Genomic DNA, 20,854 nt, shown 5'->3' with positions numbered 1-20,854 from the left:
CCCCCCGCGACAACCAGGAAGACGCCATCTTGGCCAGCCAAGATGGCGCCTTTCTGTCTGACGCACGAGATGACGCCTCTCTGTCTGACACCAGGATAGAACACCTGACCGGATGGGACGAGCATCACCATGTAACACCTGACCCAGGATGGGACGAGCATCATCATGTAACACCTGACCCCACGAGACGGCGCCTTTCTGTCTGACATCAAAGGATGTCACAACACGATGTGACACCTGACACAGGATGAGACACCTGACCGGATGTCACACAAGGATGCCAAATCAGGATGTGACACCTGACACAGGATGAGACACCTGACCGGATGTCACACAAGGATGCCAAATCAGGATGTGACACCTGACACAGGATGTCACACAAGGATGCCATACTCATTAGCATAAACACCTGCTACATTTGCATAACAATAGACATCAAAGCGAGCTGCATTGTCTTTCTCTCTAACGTATTTATCTCGGCGAGAAAAAGCAATTTCGGCAATAAAATTTAAAACGCGTGTAAAACATAAACCAAACGTTGAAATTGGTTATTTCTTCATGTATAATGATCAACTCGATACTCTCTAGCCCCCAACAGCCCTTTTTTTTTATAACACATTAACCAGAGTGACGGGAGAGCGGCATTTCAGAAAACGTGCTTATCTCGGCGAGAAAAAGCGATTTCGGCAATAAAATTTAAAACGCGTGTAAAACATAAACCAAACGATGAAATTGGTTATTTCTTCATGTATAATGATCAACTCGATACTCCCTAGCCCCCAACAGCCTTTTTTTTCATAACACTTTAACCAGAGTGACGGGAAAGTGGCATTTCAGAAAACGTGCTTATCTCGGCGAGAAAAAGCGATTTCGGCAATATAATTTAAAACGCGTGTAAAACATAAACCAAACGATGAAATTGGTTATTTCTTCATGTATAATGATCAACTCGATACTCCCTAGCCCCCAACAGCCTTTTTTTTCATAACACTTTAACCAGAGTGACGGGAGAGCGGCATTTCAGAAAACGTGCTTATCTCGGCGAGAAAAAGCGATTTCGGCAATAAAATTTAAAACGCGTGTAAAACATAAACCAAACGATGAAATTGGTTATTTCTTCATGTATAATGATCAACTCGAATCGAGCTCCAGGGAGAGAGGCTGATTTTTCGCTTTTTGAGGCCGACCGACGAACCGGTGCGGGGCGGACTCAAAAGCCCGCAGAGCCGTAGGCACTTAGAAAAGTTTCGCCTTTGGCTGTGAGCTCCAGGGGGAGAGGCTGGTTTTGCGTTATTTCAGGCCGGCTGGAGAACCAGCGCGGGTCGGACCCACAATCCCCGCAGAGCCGTGGGCACTTAGAAAATTTTCGCCAAGTTGGCTCTGAGCGCCTGGTACCTAATATGGAAGTATAGAGGCCGAGTTTCGGGCAAGATCACGCCGCGTTAGGCTTCCAGGACCCCGGCTAAGCAATTTTACCGGGCCGCCCGGTTCTTTTTTTTTAACCAGCCCGGTTCTTTTTACACTTCCAGCTGGAGCTCAGCAGCGGCTTTTTGCGCAAGATCACGCCGGGTTAGGCTTCCAGGACCTCGGCTAAGCAATTCTACCGGGCCGCCCGGTTCTTTTTTTGAACCAGCCCGGCTCTTTTTACACTTCCAGCTGGAGCTCACGAGCGGCTTTTTGGACAAGATCACGCCGTGTTAGGCTTCCAGAGCCCCGGCTAAGCAATTTTACCGGCCCGCCCGGTTCTTTTTTTTAACCAGCCCGGTTCTTTTTACACTTCCAGCTGGAGCTCAGCAGCGTCTTTTTGGACAATATCACGCCGGGTTAGGCTTCCAGGACCCCGGCTAAGCAATTTTACCGGGCCGCCCGGTTCTTTTTATAACCAGCCCGGTTCTTTTTTTAACCAGCCCAGTTCTTTTTACACTTCCAGCTGGAGCACAGCAGCGGCTTTTTGCACAGTATCACGCCGGGTTACGCTTCCAGAGCCCCGGCTAAGCAATTTTACCGGGTCGCCCGGTTCTTTTTTTTAACCAGCCCGGTTCTTTTTACACTTCCAGCTGGAGCTCAGCAGCGGCTTTTTGGACAAGATCAGGCCGTGTTAGGCTTCCAGAGCCCCGGCTAAGCAATTTTACCGGGTTGCCCGGTTCTTTTTTTAACCAGCCCGGTTCTTTTTACACTTCCAGCTGGAGCTCAGCAGCGTGTAAAACATAAACCAAACGATGAAATTGGTTATTTCTTCATGTATAATGATCAACTCGATACTCCCTAGCCCCCAACAGCCTTTTTTTTCATAACACTTTAACCAGAGTGACGAGAGAGCGGCATTTCAGAAAACGTGCTTATCTCGGCGAGAAAAAGCGATTTCGGCAATAAAATTTAAAACGCGTGTAAAACATAAACCAAACGATGAAATTGGTTATTTCTTCATGTATAATGATCAACTCGATACTCCCTAGCCCCCAATTGCCTTTTTTTTCACAACACTTTAACCAGAGTGACGGGAGAGCGACATTTCAGAAAACGTGCTTATCTCGGCGAGAAAAAGCGATTTCGGCAATAAAATTTAAAACGCGTGTAAAACATAAACCAAACGATGAAATTGGTTATTTCTTCATGTATAATGATCAACTCGATACTCCCTAGCCCCCAACAGCCTTTTTTTTCATAACACTTTAACCAGAGTGACGGGAGAGCGGCATTTCAGAAAACGTGCTTATCTCGGCGAGAAAAAGCGATTTCGGCAATAAAATTTAAAACGCGTGTAAAACATAAACCAAACAATGAAATTGGTTATTTCTTCATGTATAATGATCAACTCGATACTCCCTAGCCCCCAACATCCTTTTTTTTCATAACACTTTAACCAGAGTGACGGGAGAGCGGCATTTCAGAAAACGTGCTTATCTCGGCGAGAAAAAGCGATTTCGGCAATAAAATTTAAAACGCGTGTAAAACATAAACCAAACGATGAAATTGGTTATTGCTTCATGTATAATGATCAACTCGATACTCCCTAGCCCCCAACATCCTTTTTTTTCATAACACTTTAACCAGAGTGACGGGAGAGCGGCATTTCAGAAAACGTGCTTATCTCGGCGAGAAAAAGCGATTTCGGCAATAAAATTTAAAACGCGTGTAAAACATAAACCAAACGATGAAATTGGTTATTTCTTCATGTATAATGATCAACTCGATACTCCCTAGCCCCCAACAGCCTTTTTTTTCATAACACTTTAACCAGAGTGACGGGAGAGCGGCATTTCAGAAAACGTGCTTATCTCGGCGAGAAAAAGCGATTTCGGCAATAAAATTTAAAACGCGTGTAAAACATAAACCAAACGATGAAATTGGTTATTTCTTCATGTATAATGATCAACTCGATACTCCCTAGCCCCCAACATTCTTTTTTTTCATAACACTTTAACCAGAGTGACGGGAGAGCGGCATTTCAGAAAACGTGCTTATCTCGGCGAGAAAAAGCGATTTCGGCAATAAAATTTAAAACGCGTGTAAAACATAAACCAAACGATGAAACTGGTTATTTCTTCATGTATAATGATCAACTCGATACTCCCTAGCCCCCAACAGCCTTTTTTTTCATAACACTTTAACCAGAGTGACGGGAGAGCGGCATTTCAGAAAACGTGCTTATCTCGTTGAGAAAAAGCGATTTCGGCAATAAAGTTTAAAACGCGTGTAAAACATAAACCAAACGATGAAATTGGTTATTTCTTCATGTATAATGATCAACTCGATACTCCCTAGCCCCCAACATCCTTTTTTTTCACAACACTTTAACCAGAGTGACGGGAGAGCGGCATTTCAGAAAACGTGCTTATCTCGGCAAGAAAAAGCGATTTCGGCAATAAAATTTAAAACGCGTGTAAAACATAAACCAAACGATGAAATTGGTTATTTCTTCATGTATAATGATCAACTCGATACTCCCTAGCCCCCAACAGCCTTTTTTTTCATAACACTTTAACCAAAGTGACGGGAGAGCGGCATTTCAGAAAACTTGCTTATCTCGGCGAGAAAAAGCGATTTCGGCAATAAAATTTAAAACGCGTGTAAAACATAAACCAAACGATGAAATTGGTTATTTCTTCATGTATAATGATCAACTCGATACTCCCTAGCCCCCAACAGCCTTTTTTTTCATAACACTTTAACCAGAGTGACGGGAGAGCGGCATTTCAGAAAACGTGCTTATCTTGGCGAGAAAAAGCGATTTCGGCAATAAAATTTAAAACGCGTGTAAAACATAAACCAAACGATGAAATTGGTTATTTCTTCATGTATAATGATCAACTCGATACTCCCTAGCCCCCAACAGCCTTTTTTTTCATAACACTTTAACCAGAGTGACGGGAGAGCGGCATTTCAGAAAACGTGCTTATCTCGGCGAGAAAAAGCGATTTCGGCAATAAAATTTAAAACGCGTGTAAAACATAAACCAAACGATGAAATTGGTTATTTCTTCATGTATAATGATCAACTCGATACTCCCTAGCCCCCAACATCCTTTTTTTTCACAACACTTTAACCAGAGTGACGGGAGAGCGGCATTTCAGAAAACGTCCTTATCTCGGCGAGAAAAAGCGATTTCGGCAATAAAATTTAAAACGCGTGTAAAACATAAACCAAACGATGAAATTGGTTATTTCTTCATGTATAATGATCAACTCGATACTCCCGAGCCCCCAACAGCCTTTTTTTTAATAACACTTTAACCAGAGTGACGGGAGAGCGGCATTTCAGAAAACGTGCTTATCTCGGCGAGAAAAAGCGATTTCGGCAATAAAATTTAAAACGCGTGTAAAACATAAACCAAACGATGAAATTGGTTATTTCTTCATGTATAATGATCAACTCGATCCTCCCTAGCCCCCAACAGCCTTTTTTTTCATAACACTTTAACCAGAGTGACGGGAGAGCGGCATTTCAGAAAACGTGCTTATCTCGGCGAGAAAAAGCGATTTCGGCAATAAAATTTAAAACGCGTGTAAAACATAAACCAAACGATGAAATTGGTTATTTCTTCATGTATAATGATCAACTCGATACTCCCTAGCCCCCAACAGCCTTTTTTTTCATAACACTTTAACCAGAGTGACGGGAGAGCGGCATTTCAGAAAACGTGCTTATCTTGGCGAGAAAAAGCGATTTCGGCAATAAAATTTAAAACGCGTGTAAAACATAAACCAAACGATGAAATTGTTTATTTCTTCATGTATAATGATCAACTCGATACTCCCTAGCCCCCAACAGCCTTTTTTTTCATAACACTTTAATCAGAGTGATGGGAGAGCGGCATTTCAGAAAACGTGCTTATATCGGCGAGAAAAAGCGATTTCGGCAATAAAATTTAAAACGCGTGTAAAACATAAACCAAACGATGAAATTGGTTATTTCTTCATGTATAAAGATCAACTCGATACTCCCTAGCCCCCAACAGCCTTTTTTTTCATAACACTTTAACCAGAGTGACGGGAAAGTGGCATTTCAGAAAACGTGCTTATCTCGGCGAGAAAAAGCGATTTCGGCAATATAATTTAAAACGCGTGTAAAACATAAACCAAACGATGAAATTGGTTATTTCTTCATGTATAATGATCAACTCGATACTCCCTAGCCCCCAACAGCCTTTTTTTTCATAACACTTTAACCAGAGTGACGGGAGAGCGGCATTTCAGAAAACGTGCTTATCTCGGCGAGAAAAAGCGATTTCGGCAATAAAATTTAAAACGCGTGTAAAACATAAACCAAACGATGAAATTGGTTATTTCTTCATGTATAATGATCAACTCGAATCGAGCTCCAGGGAGAGAGGCTGATTTTTCGCTTTTTGAGGCCGACCGACGAACCGGTGCGGGGCGGACTCAAAAGCCCGCAGAGCCGTAGGCACTTAGAAAAGTTTCGCCTTTGGCTGTGAGCTCCAGGGGGAGAGGCTGGTTTTGCGTTATTTCAGGCCGGCTGGAGAACCAGCGAGGGTCGGACGCACAATCCCCGCAGAGCCGTGGGCACTTAGAACATTTTCGCCAAGTTGGCTCTGAGCGCCTGGTACCTAATATGGAAGTATAGAGGCCGACTTTCGGGCAAGATCACGCCGCGTTAGGCTTCCAGGACCCCGGCTAAGCAATTTTACCGGGCCGCCCGCTTCTTTTTTTTTAACCAGCCCGGTTCTTTTTACACTTCCAGCTGGAGCTCAGCAGCGGCTTTTTGCGCAAGATCACGCCGGGTTAGGCTTCCAGGACCTCGGCTAAGCAATTCTACCGGGCCGCCCGGTTCTTTTTTTGAACCAGCCCGGTTCTTTTTACACTTCCAGCTGGAGTTCACGAGCGGCTTTTTGGACAAGATCACGCCGTGTTAGGCTTCCAGAGCCCCGGCTAAGCAATTTTACCGGCCCGCCCGGTTCTTTTTTTTAACCAGCCCGGTTCTTTTTACACTTCCAGCTGGAGCTCAGCAGCGGCTTTTTGGACAATATCACGCCGGGTTAGGCTTCCAGGACCCCGGCTAAGCAATTTTACCGGGCCGCCCGGTTCTTTTTTTTAACCAGCCCGGTTCTTTTTACACTTCCAGCTGGAGCTCAGCAGCGGCTTTTTGGACAAGATCAGGCCGTGTTAGGCTTCCAGAGCCCCGGCTAAGCAATTTTACCGGGTTGCCCGGTTCTTTTTTTAACCAGCCCGGTTCTTTTTACACTTCCAGCTGGAGCTCAGCAGCGTGTAAAACATAAACCAAACGATGAAATTGGTTATTTCTTCATGTATAATGATCAACTCGATACTCCCTAGCCCCCAACAGCCTTTTTTTTCATAACACTTTAACCAGAGTGACGAGAGAGCGGCATTTCAGAAAACGTGCTTATCTCGGCGAGAAAAAGCGATTTCGGCACTAAAATTTAAAACGCGTGTAAAACATAAACCAAACGATGAAATTGGTTATTTCTTCATGTATAATGATCAACTCGATACTCCCTAGCCCCCAATTGCCTTTTTTTCATAACACTTTAACCAGAGTGACGGGAGAGCGACATTTCAGAAAACGTGCTTATCTCGGCGAGAAAAAGCGATTTCGGCAATAAAATGTAAAACGCGTGTAAAACATAAACCAAACGATGAAATTGGTTATTTCTTCATGTTTAATGATCAACTCGATACTCCCTAGCCCCCAACAGCCTTTTTTTTCATAACACTTTAACCAGAGTGACGGGAGAGCGGCATTTCAGAAAACGTGCTTATCTCGGCGAGAAAAAGCGATTTCGGCAATAAAATTTAAAACGCGTGTAAAACATAAACCAAACAATGAAATTGGTTATTTCTTCATGTATAATGATCAACTCGATACTCCCTAGCCCCCAACAGCCTTTTTTTTCATAACACTTTAACCAGAGTGACGGGAGAGCGGCATTTCAGAAAACGTGCTTATCTCGGCGAGAAAAAGCGATTTCGGCAATAAAATTTAAAACGCGTGTAAAACATAAACCAAACGATGAAATTGGTTATTTCTTCATGTATAATGATCAACTCGATACTCCCTAGCCCCCAACAGCCTTTTTTTTCATAACACTTTAACCAGAGTGACGGGAGAGCGGCATTTCAGAAAACGTGCTTATCTCGGCGAGAAAAAGCGATTTCGGCAATAAAATTTAAAACGCGTGTAAAACATAAACCAAACGATGAAATTGGTTATTTCTTCATGTATAATGATCAACTCGATACTCCCTAGCCCCCAACATCCTTTTTTTTCATAACACTTTAACCAGAGTGACGGGAGAGCGGCATTTCAGAAAACGTGCTTATCTCGGCGAGAAAAAGCGATTTCGGCAATAAAATTTAAAACGCGTGTAAAACATAAACCAAACGATAAAATTGGTTATTTCTTCATGTCTAATGATCAACTCGATACTCCCTAGCCCCCAAAATCCTTTTTTTTCATAACACTTTAACCAGAGTGAAGGGAGAGCGGCATTTCAGAAAACGTGCTTATCTAGGCGAGAAAAAGCGATTTCGGCAATAAAATTTAAAACGCGTGTAAAACATAAACCAAACGATGAAATTGGTTATTTCTTCATGTCTAGTGATCAACTCGATACTCCCTAGCCCCCAACATCCTTTTTTTTCATAACACTTTAACCAGAGTGACGGGAGAGCGGCATTTCAGAAAACGTGCTTATCTCGGCGAGAAAAAGCGATTTCGGCAATAAAATTTAAAACGCGTGTAAAACATAAACCAAACGATGAAATTGGTTATTTCTTCATGTATAATGATCAACTCGATACTCCCTAGCCCCCAACAGCCTTTTTTTTCATAACACTTTAACCAGAGTGACGGGAGAGCGGCATTTCAGAAAACGTGCTTATCTCGGCGAGAAAAAGCGATTTCGGCAATACAATTTAAAACGCGTGTAAAACATAAACCAAACGATGAAATTGGTTATTTCTTCATGTATAATGATCAACTCGATACTCCCTAGCCCCCAACAGCCTTTTTTTTCATAACACTTTAACCAGAGTGACGGGAGAGCGGCATTTCAGAAAACGTGCTTATCTCGGCGAGAAAAAGTGATTTCGGCAATAAAATTTAAAACGCGTGTAAAACATAAACCAAACGATGAAATTGGTTATTTCTTCATATATAATGATCAACTCGATACTCCCTAGCCCCCAACAGCCTTTTTTTTCATAACACTTTAACCAGAGTGACGGGAGAGCGGCATTTCAGAAAACGTGCTTATCTCGGCGAGAAAAAGCGATTTTGGCAATAAAATTTAAAACGCGTGTAAAACATAAACCAAACGATGAAATTGGTTATTTCTTCATGTATAATGATCAACTCGATACTCCTTAGCCCCCAACAGCCTTTTTTTTCAGAACACTTTAACCAGAGTGACGGGAGAGCGGCATTTCAGAAAACGTGCTTATCTCGGCGAGAAAAAGCGATTTCGGCAATAAAATTTAAAACGCGTGTAAAACATAAACCAAACGATGAAATTTGTTATTTCTTCATGTATAATGATCAACTCGATACTCCCTAGCCCCCAACAGCCTTTTTTTTCATAACACTTTAACCAGAGTGACGGGAGAGCGGCATTTCAGAAAACGTGCTTATCTCGGCGAGAAAAAGCGATTTCGGCAATAAAATTTAAAACGCGTGTAAAACATAAACCAAACGATGAAATTGGTTATTTCTTCATGTATAATGATCAACTCGATACTCCCTAGCCCCCAACAGCCTTTTTTTTCATAACACTTTAACCAGAGTGACGGGAGAGCGGCATTTCAGAAAACGTGCTTATCTCGGCGAGAAAAAGCGATTTCGGCAATAAAATTTAAAACGCGTGTAAAACATAAACCAAACGATGAAATTGGTTATTTCTTCATGTATAATGATCAACTCGATACTTCCTAGCCCCCAACAGCCTTTTTTTTTCATAACACTTTAACCAGAGTGACGGGAGAGCGGCATTTCAGAAAACGTGCTTATCTCGGCGAGAAAAAGCGATTTTGGCAATAAAATTTAAAACGCGTGTAAAACATAAACCAAACGATTAAATTGGTTATTTCTTCATGTATAATGATCAACTCGATACCCCCTAGCCCCCAACAACCTTTTTTTTCATAACACTTTAACCAGAGTGACAGGAGAGCGGCATTTCAGAAAACGTGCTTATCTCGGCGAGAAAAAGCGATTTCGGCAATAAAATTTAAAACGCGTGTAAAACATAAACCAAACGATGAAATTGGTTATTTCTTCATGTATAATGATCAACTCGATACTCCCTAGCCCCCAACAGCTTTTTTTTCCATAACACTTTAACCAGAGTGACGGGAGAGCGGCATTTCAGAAAACGTGCTTATCTCGGCGAGAAAAAGCGATTTCGGCAATAAAATTTAAAACGCGTGTGAAACATAAACCAAACGATGAAATTGGTTATTTCTTCATGTATAATGATCAACTCGATACTCCCTAGCCCCCAACAGCCTTTTTTTTCATAACACTTTAACCAGAGTGACGGGAGAGCGGCATTTCAGAAAACGTGCTTATCTCGGCGAGAAAAAGCGATTTCGGCAATAAAATTTAAAACGCGTGTAAAACATAAACCAAACGATGAAATTGGTTATTTCTTCATGTATAATGATCAACTCGATACTCCCTAGCCCCCAACAGCCTTTTTTTTTCATAACACTTTAACCAGAGTGACGGGAGAGCGGCATTTCAGAAAACGTGCTTATCTCGGCGAGAAAAAGCGATTTCGGCAATAAAATTTAAAACGCGTTGAAGGAACATAAGAATTTGATCTTGAAATAGTTCATTAGACATCTTGTGCATGAGAGTATGAAACTGCTGAGTGTGTGACAGTGGGAACAAAACAAAATATGTGGTTGGTGCGAGGACGTCTGCGTTCCAGAACAAAAAGATAACCCAGGAGCAGCAAGGAGGACATTGGTCACATGTGGCCACAGGGCCAGCTGGTAGATAACAACTGGTGACCCTATATGGAAAACTACAACCAGGAGGAGCGAGCAAGTTATTCGGCAGGAGAAGAAAGACCAATGAGAGCAAGCTAAAGTTAACTGCAGTTTACACATAGCCAATAGAATAATGACAGAATGCCTTTGTTGATGTGCCATTTGCATATTGTGTAGTATAATTAATGGCTGGGCAACTCGGAAGTAGAGTACGTCTGCTGGTGGCAACAGAGGTGTACAGAGGTGTATTGAGAGGGACCCGAGACCCAGGTGATGTATTAGATTTGTGTGTTAGGAATAAATCCACTCGTGTGTCAAAATGCCGGCTTCCTGATACCTTTCTATTGCAGAACGAGCGCGCATATTGTTGGATGAGTGGCAGTTGGGTAAAGTCACAAATTGGAGTCAGATTAGTAACTCGAGTTCAGGTTAAATTAGAAATATATTCCAACAATTTATGGTGACCCCGACGTGATGCAAGAGAGGTAAAAGAGTCTGGGACTCTAAAGAAGTCTGGGACTTCAGTAACCACAAGAGTCTGGGACTCGGGGTCTGGGACCCACGTCCACACCAGTTGACGACCTGATAAAGACGCCACACGTCCGACCGTCTTTCCTCTTGGGCCCACAGTGAGACAAGGTAAGCAGATTCCTTTTCAAATTCTGCACATTGACAACGCTAAATTATAAGAGGAAGGATGAGCGGAACAGTGAAAGTGTGTAGTAGGGTATAAAATCTGGGATTTACCTACTAGAATAGTTTGGAACTATTTGCGGTTACTATACGGTTTAAAATCTGGGATTTACATATCAGTACAAGTGTGGACTTAGTAGGGTATAAAATCTGGGATTTACCTACTAGAATAGTTTGGAACTATTCTTGGTTACGATACGGTTTAAAATCTGGGATTTACGTATCAGTGTGAAAGCAGTGTGAGTGGGAGTGAGAGTGTGGAATCTAAAATTGTTCTGCGTAAAAAGTGGTTGGGAGACACACGAGTGGATTTAAAGATGGCGGATAAGAGGAAGTGGGATAATGGTCTCGGGTCCCTTCAAATTAAGGGTCCCTTCAAATTAAGGGTTCCCTTCAAATTAAGGGTCCCTTCAAATTAATGGAATAAAAAGTAAGAAAATTAAGAAGGAAAAAGAACGGTGTCAGAAGTTGTTTCTGAAATTAAAGAAGGATGAATTGTTTCATGGAGAAAGAGCAAAATTAATATCCGAGATAGTTTAAAATGTAAAGATTGGAAAATAAGTGAAAGGCAGGATCCTGATCGAGATAAAAATCTAGATGAACGGATCAAACCCATGTAACAGAGTGGGAACCTGGCTGAGGAAAAAAAAAGAAACGGAAATTATCTTAAATGTACAGGAGATATTCGCGTTAAAGGAAAAGTAAGAGAGAAACACTGAAGTTAAAATTTGCAAAATAAAAGGAAAAGAATTACAAATAGCGTCTAAAAGTAAAATAGAGAATAAATCAGACAAGTAAGATGAGCAAAAAGGTGTTCTTAGTGTGCTCTTTGTGGTCTTTTATGTTGTGCGCCAAACGTGTGTGTAGTGTGTGTGTGCGTGTGCGCAGAGGATCCTCATGAATGTGTGTGTGTGTATGTATATGTGTGTGTGAGTGAGATGTGTGTCCTATGGAAGAAATTAGTCATGGAGAATGTTCAGGAGCCTGTTGAGCGATAATAGGGAAGTTGAGAAGTAGACGATGAGTATGTTTAAGTTGGTTGGAGAAACTAAGATGATTGAGGTGTGGCAGTAGAGAAAATAAGGTGTGTGGCAGTAGAGACTATAAAGTGTGTGACAGAAAATGATTAGAAAGGTGGCCTGATAGGATGAGAATAAGAGACAACAAATGTTGTGTAGAAGACAGTGAAAGATGTTGAATGTGAACATGATGAAGGGGGAACAGTAAAGTAGGCCTGCCCTTTGAGAGGGTGAGATTGAGGAGCGTGCCTGCGCTTGCGCGTAGTCGTGGGTCTGTGCTATGCTCGTGTGTGTGGTGGGCCGCCATCATGATTGTTGCAGGAAATGGCCAGCCTGTGAGCAATCAACATTGATGCCGCGTCCCCCTCGCACGGGGTGTCTTATGGCTGCAATTTTGAAAGATGTGTCAATTAAATGATAATGTAATCATATGTAGTAATACAACACCTTATATGGGTTTTTTAAGTTATATAAACATACATTTTGTAGAGTTTGTTTGACATGTGCTAAAGAGAATCCATAGGGTTATAATGCCTGATCATAATAGATGCATTTTCAAAATGGATTGAATTGTTTCAAAATTAACATTGAATGCCTTAACAGTGGCAAAAACGTTATGTAAAGAAACAATGACGTTATTGCATGTTAGATGGCCATCTTGGTTGCCGTTTTGTTAACTTTAACAATATGGTATTTGTGGGAACTAAGAGTCATAATGAATAGGGGAGAGATGAGTTGGCAATTTATATAGAACACTCCCAAAATTATGCTGCATTGTGTTGATTTAAAAAAAAGATCAATTTGGCCTTTGCAGTGTGATCCGCTGTGTTGCATCTGGCCATGGAGAAAGTATGATGTTTATTTGTGTACTTTGTCAACAACCGATGTAGATGTTAACGAATGAAATTAATATCTTTAAAATGAATGTGGATTGAGACCACAGGTAAACACCCAGGCAGCTACCCTGAAGCTAAGATGATGTTCAGGACGGCGATGCTGAACGGCCTCCCAAATGAGGTGCAAGCGATTATGAGAATTGATCCGGACATTTTGGTCTGTCCGGAACCGAGATTCAAGAGGCATTTGATACACCATTGCCGCATCTACATGGAAAAAGCAAATAAAGATCAAAAGGAAACTGACGCTCTGGCGACTAGTTTGGTTAAATTACAGTTGGCAAAGTTGCATGGTGAGGCAAAACAAGAAAAGGTTAAACAAAAACAGATGTATCAGACTCCAGTGGGGGCTGGACGGGGCCGAGGCCAAGGGTTCCGTGGTGGATACAGAGGGCGTGGTCGTGGCGCCCCCCTGGGACGAGGGCGGAATTGGTTCGCTCTAGGGACTTGCTTCAACTGCGGGTCCCCTGATCACTGGGCACGAGATTGTAATGGCAACCCACCACCACCAGGGGCGGAGCAGCAGAACCAGCAAGCAGGGCCACCACACCAAAGGGGACCGCAGAAGCCCCGCCCGTGGCCACAGCCGAATCCACAGGGGCAGTATTACCAAGCCGACCCGTGGTACGGCCCGGACGAATAGGGGGGCCTGGGAAGCTCGGGAAGCACTGGTCAGGCAGAGCCAATGCTTCGGTTGACAGTGGCAGACACTCCGGTCCAGATGTTGGTGGACACTGGAGCAACACATTCATCGATCAACATGCCACTGCCAAGTACAGCGTTGTCGAAACGAGTTACAACGTTGGTCGGCTTCTCGGGACGTCCTCAGACTCTGCCCTTTACTCGGCCATTGAAAACGGAAATCACAAACACCGGACAGAAACTATATCATTCATATGTTCATGCAATGGACACACCCATCAACTTGATGGGCAGAGACATGTTGTCAGCATTGAGAGCCCAGATTCTGTGCGGCGAGAAGGGACTTACAGTGACATTTCCTGACGGACAGGTTCTGGAATGCTCCCAGCCTGTGACACCTCAGGGTCAGTGGTTGATGGCACCACTCCCCACAGTACCAGAAACGGCACGAATCTACTGGGCGAGATTGAATCCTGAGACTCCGTTTGGGGGAGGTGTCTACTCCACGTACCTCTTGTGGAAACCGTGGATCCAGGCATTGGCACCGTACCACCCCCCAGTGGATCCATTGCATTGCACTCTATATTATGATAGAGAATCAGATGAGATATATAGAGATGCGTTTGAAGAAATTGAGGGAGATGATTGGACATTACAATCACCATGCATCTTTGTGGGCCCCGAGGGGGTGGCAGCATATGTACAGTTGTCGCCGAAGCAAGAGCAATGGTATCGAATGAGTGAGGAAGGTTTGCCGCACGTGTCACTGGCTGTGTCGCCAGGCCATGAGCCCCGCCAATTGGGGCCCATGGTGAAACGATTAACACAACAACATGACTGGATGATGACTGAGATTCCAGATGTGTGGCATTCGGCCGCAACCAAAAGTTACAGGACAATGGCAAAAATGGTAGATGAGTCAGACCTTGAATTGGTCTTCCTGGACCGCCATCATGGGCGGGAACAGACGGACCATGAGTCTGCACAGGCGATGCTGGATCAAATGCCACAGACCTTGTGGTCACAGGGTCCATTTGATGTTGGTTTTTGTCATACGGTTCAGCCGATCCAATTGGAAGTTGATTGCTCCAGTCCGGTCCGCCGTCCTCAATATCGATGGCCGAAGGAAGCAGCCAAAGGTATGGAGGACACAGGGGCACAGTGTCTGCCAATGGTGGGCTTAAAGGTTGACCGCCTGGACAGGCAGGTCAAGAGAGGGAATGTGACAATGGCGGGAATTGGATCCAAGTCGGACTCGAAAGTGTCTGAACAACGACGACGACGATGCAAATGTTTAACTTTATTGACTATTTTCAGAAGTGATGGAGCGAAAGGAGAACGAGTGATGGTGTATCATTCCTGTAATGGAACGGTATGGTATGAAGCAGAGCAAGATGGTGGTAAGACGCTGACACAGACACAACAACTACTGCTAAATCTGAAGTATAAACAACCGACACAGGTGAAAGCTTGGGTGACAAATTTCAACTGGACTCAACAATGGCTTGATTTGTTAGATAAATTGGACAATTATCAACCACGGTACCAGGACTGGCCCTTGGTACGCCCACAGGAAAGAAAAAGCCAATTTTTTACGGCAATGTTGCACAACAAAATTTCACCTGCCTAAAGTTAAATGGGACTGGCCCTGGGATTGGAAATATCCAGGAGTCATTGTGTAATGAAAATGTGTCTTTGCCAGCAGGAATCCCTCTCGCTCGTGCTGATGTTTGGCTGTGGTGTGGAGCAAAAGTGTTGTACGATAGGCTTCCCCCCAATGCCTCAGGTAAGTGCGCCCTAGTAACGCTGATCATGCCAATTAGTGTGACAGCATTAGACGTGTCCAGAATAAATTGGGAAGGCGTTGGACGGTGGGGAAGAATCCCCTTCCTTGTGAGGAATAAAGGAATATAAGAGTTTGATCTTAAAGTAGTTCATTAGACATCTTGTGTATGAGAGTATGAATCTGTAAAGTGCTGAGTGTGTGACGATGGAGACAAAACAAGATATGTGGGCAAGGATGTGCACGAATGAAATGTTCCAGATTAAACAATGACGCAGGAGCAGCAAGGAGTACAAGATGACCCAGGGACAGCGGGGAGATAACAACTAGGGGACCCGGTGTGGAAAACTACAACCAGGAGGAGCGAGCAAATGATTCTGCAGAAGAAGAAAGACCAATAAGAGCAAGCTAAAGTTAAATGCAGTGTACACATAGCCAATAGAATAATGACAGAATGCCTTTGTTTATGTGCCATTTGCATATTGTGTAGTATAATTAATGGCTGGGCAACTCGGAAGTAGAGTACGTCTGCTGGTGGCAACAGAGGCGTACAGAGGTGTACTGAGAGGGACCCGAGACCCAGAGGATGTATTAGATTTGGTTGTTAGGAATAAATCCACTCGTGTGTGAAAATACCAGCTTCCTGATACCTTTCTATTGCAGAACGAGCGCGCATATTGTTGGATGAGTGGCAGTTGGGTAAGGTCACAAATTGGAGTCAGATTAGTAACTCGCGTTCAAGTTAAATTCCAACAATTTATGGTGACCCCGACGTGATGCAAGAGAGGTAAAAGAGTCTGGGACTCTAAAGAAGTCTGGGACTTCGGTAACCACAAGAGTCTGGGACTCTGGGTCTGGGACCCACGTCCACACCAGGTGACGACCTGATAAAGACGCCACACGTCCGACCGTCTTTCCTCTTGGGCCCACAGTGAGATAAGGTAAGCAGATTCCTTTTCAAATTCTGCACATTGACAACGCTAAATTACAAGAGGAAGGATGAGCGGAACAGTGAAAGTGTGTAGTAGGGTATAAAATCTGGGATTTACCTACTAGAATAGTTTGGAACTATTTGCGGTTACTATACGGTTTAAAATCTGGGATTTACGTATTAGTACAAGTGTGGACTTAGTAGGGTATAAAATCTGGGATTTACCTACTAGAATAGTTTGGAACTATTCGTGGTTACGATACGGTTTAAAATCTGGGATTTACGTATCAGTGTGAAAGCAGTGTGAGTGGGAGTGAGAGTGTGGAAACTAGAAATATTCTGCGTAAAAAGTGGTTGGGAGACACACGAGTGGATTTAAAGATGGCGGATAAGAGGAAGTGGGATAATGGTCTCGGGTCCCTCCAAATTAAGGGTCCCTCCAAATTAAGGGTCCCTCCAAATTAAGGGTCCCTCCAAATTAAAGGTCCCTCCAAATTAAGGGTCCCTTCAAATTAAGGGTCCCTTCAAATTAAGGGTCCATTCAAATTAATGGAAGAAAAAGTAAGAAATAAGTGAAAGGCAGGATCCTGATCGAAATAAAAATCTAGATAAATGGATCAAACCCATGTAACAGAATGGGAACCTGGCTGAGAAAAAAAAAAAAGAAGAAACGGAAATTATCTTAAATGTACAGGAGATATTCGCGTTAAAGGAAAAAGTAAGAGAGAAACACTGAAGTTAAAATTTGCAAAATAAAAGGAAAAGAATTACAAAAAGCGTCTAAAAGTAAAATAGAGAATAAATCAGACAAGTAAGATGAGCAAAAAGGTGTTCTTAGTGTGGTCTTTGTGGTCTTTTATGTTGTGCGCCAAACGTGTGTGTAGGGTGTGTGTGCGTGCGTGTGTATGTGTGGGTGTGTGAGATGTGTGTCCTATGGAAGAAATTAGTCATGGAGAATGTTCAGGAGCCTGTTGAGCGATAATAGGGAAGTTGAGAAGTAGACGATGAGTATGTTTAAGTTGGTTGGAGAAACTAAGATGATCGAGGTGTGGCAGTAGAGAAAATAAGATGTGTGGCAGTAGAGGCTATAAAGTGTGTGACAGAAAGTGACTAGAAAGGTGGCCTGATAGGATGAGAATAATAGACAACAAATGTTGTGTAGAAGACAGTGAAAGATGTTGAATGTGAACATGATGAAGGGGAACAGTAAAGTAGGCCTGCCCTTTGAGAGGGTGAGATTGAGGAGCGTGCCTGCGCTTGCGCGTAGAGAGAAAGTGTGAGTTTTTCAGAGAAGGTTTGAAGAAGAGTGATGCACATTTGCATAAAGGATAAAAGGCACTGATGAAAAAATATAACCAAAACGTCATCCTCTATGACGTTAGCGCAGCATTATTTGTTTTTATTGTTTGTGAGCTGTGTCTTTGCTGTTTTTTGTGTTGTCTGTGTGCGGTCAGTGTTATGTGTTAAAAGGATGAAATTGGCTAAAATAGGTAAATAAAAAGAATTTATTAGACTGTAGTCTATCTGATTTGCAACGCAAAACAAAAGCAATTTGGAAAGATGTGTCAAATTAAATGATAATGTAATCGTATGTAGTAATACGTTATTGCATGTTAGGTGGCCATCAGGGTTGCGGTTTTGTTAACTTTAACAATATGGTATTTGTGAGAAGAGATGAGAGATTAGTTGGCAATTTATATAGAACACTCCCAAAATTATGCTGCATTGTGTTGATTTAAAAAGATCTATTTGGCCTTTGCAGGGTGAGCTACTGTGTTGCATGCATCTGGCCATGGAGAAAGTATGTTGTTTATTTGTGTACTTTGTCAACAACCAATGTAGATGTTAAAGAATGAAATTAATATCTTTAAAATGAATGTGGATTGAGACCACAGGTAAACACCCAGGCAACTACCCTGAAGCTAAGATGATGTTCAGGACGGCGATGCTGAACGGCCTCCCAAATGAGGTGCAAGCGATCATGAGAGTTGATCTGGACATTTGGTCTGTCCGGAACCGAGATTCAAGAGGCATTTGATACACCATTGCCGCATCTACATGGAAAAAGCAAATAAAGATCAAAAGGAAACTGACGCTCTGGCGACTAGTTTGGTTAAATTACAGTTGGCAAAGTTGCATGGTGAGGCAAAACAAGAAAAGGTTAAACAAAAACAGATGTATCAGACTCCAGTGGGGGCTGGACGGGGCTGAGGCCAAGGGTTCCGTGGTGGATACAGAGGGCGAGGTTAAGGCGCCCTCCCAGGACTGGGGCGGAATTGGTTTGTCCAGGGACTTGCTTCAACTGCGGGGCCCCTGATCACTGGGCGCGAGATTGTAATGGCAACCCACCACCAGCAGGGGCGGAGCAGCAGAACCAGCAAGCAGGGCCACCACACCAAAGTGGACCACAGCAGCCCCGCCCGGGGCCACAGCCGAATCCACATGGGCAGTATTACCAAGCCGACCCGTGGTACGGCCCGGACGAATAGTGGGGCCTGGGAAGCTCGGGAAGCACAGGCCAGGCAGAGCCAATGCTTCGGTTGACAGTGGCAGACACTCCGGTCCAGATGTTGATGGACACTGGAGCAACACATTCATCGATCAACATGCCACGGCCAAGTACAGCGTTGTCGAAACGAGTTACAACGTTGGTCGGCTTCTCGGGACGTCCTCAGACTCTGCCCTTCACTCGACCATTGAAAACGGAAATCACAAACACCGGACAGAAACTATATCATTCATATGTTCATGCAATGGACACACCCATCAACTTGATGGGCAGAGACATGTCAGCATTGAGAGCCCAGATTCTGTGCGGCGAGAAGGGACTTACAGTGACATTTCCTGACGGACAGGTTCTGGAATGCTCCCAGCCTGTGACACCTCAGGGTCAGTGGTTGATGGCACCACTCCCCACAGTACCAGAAACGGCACGAATCTACTGGGCGAGATTGAATCCTGAGACTCCGTTTGGGAGAGGTGTCTACTCCACGTACCTCCTGTGGAAACCATGGATCCAGGCATTGGCACCGTACCACCCCCCAGTGGATTCATTGCATTGCACTCTATATTATGATAGAGAATCAGATGAGATATATAGAGATGCGTTTGAAGAAATTGAGGGAGATGATTGGACATTACAATCACCATGCATCTTTGTGGGCCCCGAGGGGGTGGCAGCATATGTATAGTTGTCGCCGAAGCAAGAGCAATGGTATCGAATGAGTGAGGAAGGTTTGCCTGTCACTGGCTGTGTCGCCAGGCCATGAGCCCCGCCAATTGGGGCCCATGGTGAAACAATTAACACAACAACATGACTGGATGATGACTGAGATTTCAGGTGTGTGGCATTCGGCCGCAACCAAAAGTTACAGAATAATGGCAAAAATGGTAGATGAGTCAGACCTTGAATTGGTCTTCCTGGCCCGCCATCATGGGCGGGAACAGACGGACCATGAGTCTGCACAGGCGATGCTGGATCAAATGCCACAGACCTTGTGGTCACAGGGTCCATTCGATGTTGGTTTTTGTCATACGGTTCAGCCGATCCAATTGGAAGTTGATTGCTCCAGTCCGGTCCGCCGTCCTCAATATCGATGGCCGAAGGAAGCAGCCAAAGGTATGGAGGACACAGGGGCACAGTGCCTGCCAATGGTGGGCTTAAAGATTGACCGCCCGAACAGGCAGGTCAAGAGAGGGAATGTGACAATGGCGAGAATTGGATCCAAGTCGGACTCGAAAGTGTCTGAACAACGACGACGACGATGCAAATGTTTAAGTTTATTGACTATTTTCAGAAGTGATGGAGCGAAAGAAGAACGAGTGATGGTGTATCAGTCCTGCAATGGAACGGTATGGTAAGAAGCAGAGCAAGATGGTGGTAAGACGCTGACACAGACACAACAACTACTGCTAAATCTGAAGTGTAAACAACTGACACAGGTGAAAGCTTGGGTGACAATTTTCAACTGGACTCAACAATGGCTTGATTTGTTAGATAAATTGGACAATTATCAACCACGGTACAAGGACTGGCCCTGGGATTGGAAATATCCAGGAGTCATGGTGTAATGAAAATGTGTCTTTGCCAGCAGGAATCCCTCTCGCTCGTGCTGATGTTTGGCTGTGGTGTGGAGCAAAAGTGTTGTACGATAGGCTTCCCTCCAATGCCTCAGGTAAGTGCGCCCTAGTAACGCTGATCATGCCAATTAGTGTGACAGCATTAGACGTGTCCAGAATAAATTGGGAAGGCGTTGGACGGTGGGGAAGAATCCCCTTCCTTGTGAGGAGGAAAAAGGACATGCAAGAATGGTTGAATACAGGAGACCCCACGTACATAGATGCAATTGGAGTTCCGAGAGGGGTTCCTGATGAATACAAATTGGTGAATCAAGTGGCGGCAGGATGGGAGAGTATTT

Source organism: Syngnathus leptorhynchus, chromosome 17, assembly GCF_054491065.1.
Source record: "Syngnathus leptorhynchus isolate UIUO chromosome 17, UIUO_Slep, whole genome shotgun sequence".
Taxonomy (NCBI): domain Eukaryota; kingdom Metazoa; phylum Chordata; class Actinopteri; order Syngnathiformes; family Syngnathidae; genus Syngnathus; species Syngnathus leptorhynchus.
This window is presented reverse-complemented; position numbering follows the sequence as displayed.